General features: G+C 39.0%; 1 protein-coding gene across 1 annotated transcript in view; it reads left to right on the forward strand.

Annotated features, from left to right (window-relative positions):
• The first annotated feature begins 4426 nt into the window (after window positions 1–4426).
• LOC108678766 overlaps window positions 4427–5898 on the forward strand; it is a 28699-nt gene continuing 27227 nt past the window's right edge. Inside the window, exon 1 of the mRNA XM_018167234.2 lies at window positions 4427–4638. The gene's annotated coding sequence lies outside the window, so the exon portion shown is untranslated. The remainder of the gene's footprint in view (window positions 4639–5898) is intronic.

Consider the following 5898-nt stretch of genomic DNA (forward strand, 5'->3'; position numbering starts at 1 on the left):
GTTGGAAGTTTATTGTTTGGGTCTGAGTTAGTGGTAAGTTTATTTGGCTGGCTACAGTTTCCCAACATTTCTTGTTGTGGTGTGGGCGGCCTTCCGCATTTCTTCAAATCCACCTTTGAAGATAGAAGCTAAACTCATACCTCTAGTCGGATTCAGAAACAGCCCAGCAGAAAGAATTCTTACGACTGTCAGCTACGCCACACCTTTGCCCATTGTCCTCCCTGTCTACGTGAAGGAGTGAGACCTCCAGCGTGCGTCTCGTCTGAGGTGGCGGCCTCGAGGTTTTGGGACGACCTGGAGACTGCGGCATCAGCTCGTCTTCTTACGGAGGACGAGACTCTGCGAGAGCTGAGGAGAGGACCGGATGCTGCAGGTTGGTTGTCCGTCACTAAAGCTCAGGGTGTTGTGGCAACTTGTAGCCCCGGCCGGTTTCCATTATGGATAACCGTTTCCCCTTCACTACTCTCAACCCAAATCATAAAACCCGTCTTGTCTTCCAACTGAATATATATTATATACCTTAGAAAGCCAAATTTGTTCTATAAATCTCTTATTCCAAGATTACCATTTAAATTTCAAGAGCATAGCTGCTAGGTTCGTAAATTTAAGCATTTAATATTTACAGCCCTAATATTCAGCTTGTTCCAATTTTCTCTTTTGGCTTTCGTATCATTAAAATCAGTTGGCATTTATTTTGACAGGATGGGCTGCACGGAGCTTAGCGTGTCAGTTTCCCTGTGCTACATGGCTGGTTTACACTAGCCAGGTGAAGCTCCTGCTCCCGATTCAGAGGACTTCCACCGGGCAACAGCTCGCGCCTATCGTCTTTATTCCATTTTTTTTTTGTGTTTACTCGACACAAATTCAATTCAATAAATTCAGTTTAAGTGAAGGGCTTTCTTTACATTATTCAATGCAAATTTAATTCAATCTTTCCTTCCGCTGAAAAGGGAGGTCACGCAAAAGTTTTGTACACCACAGATAGAGCTACTATACATCTGCTACGTGAGTAGTTAAATAAAAGAAAAATTGATGGATATTTTTTACGCTTTATGTGACGCTGTAGCTATCGCACGACAACTTGCATCACGAATGCGATCCAAATTAAGGAGATAGTTTGAAATATGCACTGCTTTGCAATTAAATTTGTCATTACGAGCTCATAGAAACCGAACCTAAAGTGGATTAATCGGAATTTCTAGCAAGATTGCATCATTAAGTTGAAGGCGTTTCACTCCTCGGAGATGTTAACCTTATTTAACAGCTGATAGACTGCAAATATTATGTAATAAATAAATTAGCTAGAAATTATTACGATTATTGAAGTTATGTGAAAATATAGAACGAATTATATTTTTCTTTATAATCAAGTTGCAAGGGAAGGCGCCATCATATCGTTCCAGCCAAACAAAATTAAACTTTATTAATTTGATTAACGTTGATGTTATTAATTAATAACATTAAAGCTTTGGAACCAATTTTCCGGTGAGACACCGAAACAAAATCAAATTTTATCCTTAGTCAACTTGAAAAAAATGAAGAGTTATAATTTCATATGCAGCGCAGAAATTTTTACGCACAATTTGTCGATTTTATGTTTATTTTTGGTATATAGCATTCACATGAACTCAAGTTACTATAACCTGCTGAGAACGTAGGACGATTCAAGGCAAACGACATATTTTTCAGTCGTTATCCTTGCGTTTCCATCTGAGGCGCAACCGCCGCACCTTGAATGCTGCTAAAAATGATGCGAACCTTAGCCTTTTTGACCTGCCCAATAACATGATCCGTTGCCAAGATGTGGCGGTTCTATGTAAAGTTTGTATTGTTTGTGGAAATCTCACGATAAACGTGAGGTATAATTTGGTACTGAATTTGTAATGCCTGATCAGACATTTGCAAAGCTTCTTAGCGCAGGGCAGTTAATTGATAATTTAATCAAATTTAACCTTGCACCTATTCATGTTTCAAATTATCTTAAGATGAGGCAGATGCCTCAACTTGTTATTCTGGCGAACTTTACACAAGCATGTTCTTGAGTCTGCCGTACGTCGTATAGGACTCATTGCTACAATGCTATACGGAGCATAATACAGGCCGCTCTATATATGTACACCCATGCATACATTCGTTGTATGCAATTATACGCGAAGGATAATAATTCTGCGTTTAGACACGGGCTGTTCAAGTTCAGATTGCTTTATACTGATGCATTACCGAATATTGATGTCAGGATAGATAAATTGGTGCATTTAAGGGACTAAATATATTATAAATTTTAGACGTCCAAACATCTTATCCGTTGTCTTGCATCGGCGACATATTGGAGGGAACCGTGAGCAGAACCCGGCAAGCAGCCTCGGTTCATGGTTTTATTTTACACCGTATAAATGTTGATGTAACATTCAATAGCAATGGAGAAGCAACAAGTCTCAAAAATGTTCAACGTGAGGTTATATACGATTATTTTGTGTGTGCTAATTATTCTTCTTTTACTTTTGTTCAGAAGCTTGTGAAAGGAAGTGAAAAAAAAACAGCTTTCAAACCAGCGTACAAGTCTTTGCGCAATATTTTGCTGGCGAAATATATAATAACTTCGACAAGTCAATTAATTTATATACAACACCGTGGCTTTCATGAACAAAATATATTCCTAATTGCACTTCCAGAAGATGAGTAATTGCATGTGTTCACCTCACATCAACTTAACGGAAGTATGCAATATAATGTTACACAGCAATTTGGATATGGATCCCATGCGTTCCTTCAACCAGGCTCGAGGTTTGACCGGCGCCAGCTAGTGCACGAGCAAGGACTACAATACGACGGATGGAATGCTGCTAGGCTGATGAGTTTTTTGCTGAGAATAGTTTAGAATTTTGAAGCGTGTATATGTAACTCAAAATATATTCATAATTTGGGAATAATTCATACCCTTGACTTTATTGCGATGTCGAAATGTCATGAAATATATGATAAAATATATTTCCAAATCCCCGTACACTGTATACTTATTATATCGTCTTAGTTACAAATGTATATACAGTATGCATAGCCTTCCTTACATCAGGGGTCTTGAGAGGTGAGGCTGCAAAGGTTTCGACAATCATTAAACAGGTTACAATTTCATGCCTAAACTAAATACTTTTCTTCAATGACAGTATGGATAATGGCAGAATCTAGCTGGTGCATCAGCAAGCGTAGCGATCCTGTGTTCTAAGCGTAAGCGTCAACATGGCGGGAACGTTCTCCCCAATGACTGCCCGGTTAGACGCTGCGATATTTTGCTTTTGCTAATGTCACGTTCGGTGTCTTGTGGGAGTTCTTAATTTGTTCTTTCTGATGTTTTCTGCTTGTTTACTGATGCCGATAGTGGCACAAGGCAGCTATTGAAGTCACGACTCAATCTTGAAGCGACGTTCAAACGTAACTACTCTGCAATAATATTCTGGATTCCGGGTATTGAATTTATCCTATTTGTATTCAATTCGCAGAATATGCTGATGTTTTTCCTTGTTGAAGAGAAGAAATTTATTAAGATGACATTCGAGACCACCTAGATTCTTAAGCTCACCGCTCACTCATTGAGTTCCTTTAATAGATTTTACAGGACCAAAGCAAGCTGGCAAAATCTTCTCTTTATGCTATTTCGCATTTCTACAAAATTGATTTCATGATTGGGGTCTCTTAGAAGTATTTAACCAGAAATTTTACTTAGTAGTGCAGTATTAACACATCAACAGTTTTTAAATAAAAATTGAATTAAATAAGTAAAATAGTCAAATAAAATTAATTACAATTAACATTGAAAAAACATCAGCATGTTTGAGGTGCAAAAATCCAGTTAGGGAAAGGCCCGAAAAGTCCGAGAACCACTTCTCAATACCAATAAACATTGTCTGGAAATGCACTAAACAAGTTTGTTACAATCTTCCAACATTAAAGTCGGTTGCAAACTATTTGCCACCTTCAACTACACTGCCAGTAAAAAGGCGTAAAAATAGTGCTGGGCGTTTAACCTTGTCTTTATTATTAAATAAGAATGCGGTACGTAAATTTCGTCTTTTCTGCTGCATCGAGAGTGGGCAGGCTCGTAACCCGGTAACTTTTGTCCAGAAGCGGGGGTATATAAGGAGCGTCCAGCCCGGGGGCCGCCACAGTCGCGGCTGCGGTCACGAGGATCTCAGGAGCTCACCTGCGACAAACGCTGGTCTCGGCATCTCTGCACTCCCACGAGGACATCAACGCTCCTGCATCGACATGAAAGTAAATATAAAAATTTTATATGTGAAATTAAAAGTTTTCTCGACGTTTCAGATGATTTGCAGCCTTTTATTTTTTTGAACCTGGTCCGCCGGACCTGTCCGGGTCTGGGTTTTAGTCACTCGGTCCGGGTCCGGCGGACTGGTCCGGGTCCGGGTTTTAGTCAGTACCGGCAGCAACCTAGTATAGCAGAGCTCCGAGTCTGCTGCTTTGCTTTCTTTTTCTGACAGAGATCAGGCTGGTGGGCGCTTTTGTCGCTACAAGTCTTAACCCCAATTATAAAAAAAACTACCGTACGGTGGTACGGAGAAAGTCAGTTGTATTCTCGGCAAAAGCACGTGTGTCATTTGAGCTCTCTAAGTCTAAAAACAGGTGAATTTATTTTTGAAGGATTATGTAGCATTTGCATTTTGCACTTACTTAAAATAATTATTTTTCAAGTTTGATTCTCCATAAACATGACTGGCTTTCTCCCCCAGAGGTTAGCCAGTCTGTTTTGCAGAATATTTTTTTCTCATTTATTTATTAGTAGGTATTTATTTATTTTATTTTTGTTTATCTGTATTAAAATCTTAATTTATTTTCATTTAGCCTAATTGAACCTAGTGACTGACTCTGACTGCACTGTTCCCATTTTATTCAGACCAATAAACCAATACTAAACATAAACTGAACATTAATAGCCAAACAAACCTCCCACTATGCAGAGGGTGGATGCAGCGTCGGCAATATATGGATTTTTAAACCCAAAGCGTCGCCGGCCATTTTAAAGATGCGTCGCCGGGTAATTTTTAATGAAAAGCCATTTACGCTGAGTAATGACGAACTATTTACAAGCCACGAACTTATTACAAGGTTGCATGCACGTGTTACCCCAAATAACTAATTTTACCCTAAAAACAGTCCGGTTGTACAGCAAGTGTCAACTGAACAAGTAATAAAGCAGTCTGACCACTCTAATGCGACCAAAACTACGCAATCGAAAAAATGTTGTTTACATTTTTTGCAGGAACTCATCGCAACTGATTTCCGGACAAGCTTCGCTGCATCGTAATCCATCCAACGTACCGGAAACCTTACTTTTTTTCTAAATAGTTGGCTGAAGACTGAGAAATATATTAAATGCAAGAATTTCAATCTAAATGTGTCGGCAAGATCTTCTGAAGGCGGAAATTTTGCCGATAATGCGTCGCCGTAGGTCTTTAAATCTTCGTTCACTCTCTGCACAGTGGCAAACCTCAAATGACTTGAAACAAAACTTATGTTATGAGAAAAGCTAGGGTAAGCGCGGTATATTCCGACATCGTAGGTAATTCCGTCACCTCTCCAGTCTCCAGCTTTTCCTTTATATTAAGCTTTGTTTTAGTTCCATGCGTTTGTTGATGGTTGAAAATAATCATGGTGCAATTCTATAGGTTATTCAAAAGCTAGTCTGGAAAAGTCCTATTTTTGTCTGAAATATCGCGGCTCTTACATCATATAATTTCAGTAGGTATGAAATCTCGCGGCTCGAATGTCATAAATTTTTGTTTGATTAAAAAATCGTGGTTTGCACTTTGCAAACATGTCATTTCATAAAATTTTCAACTTCCGCAATCCGCATTGCTTTACCGTTGTCTCTTATACACATCT

The sequence above is a fragment of the Hyalella azteca genome, unplaced genomic scaffold (assembly GCF_000764305.2).
Source record: "Hyalella azteca isolate HAZT.00-mixed unplaced genomic scaffold, Hazt_2.0.2 contig16037, whole genome shotgun sequence".
In the NCBI taxonomy this organism is placed as follows: Eukaryota; Metazoa; Arthropoda; class Malacostraca; order Amphipoda; family Hyalellidae; genus Hyalella; species Hyalella azteca.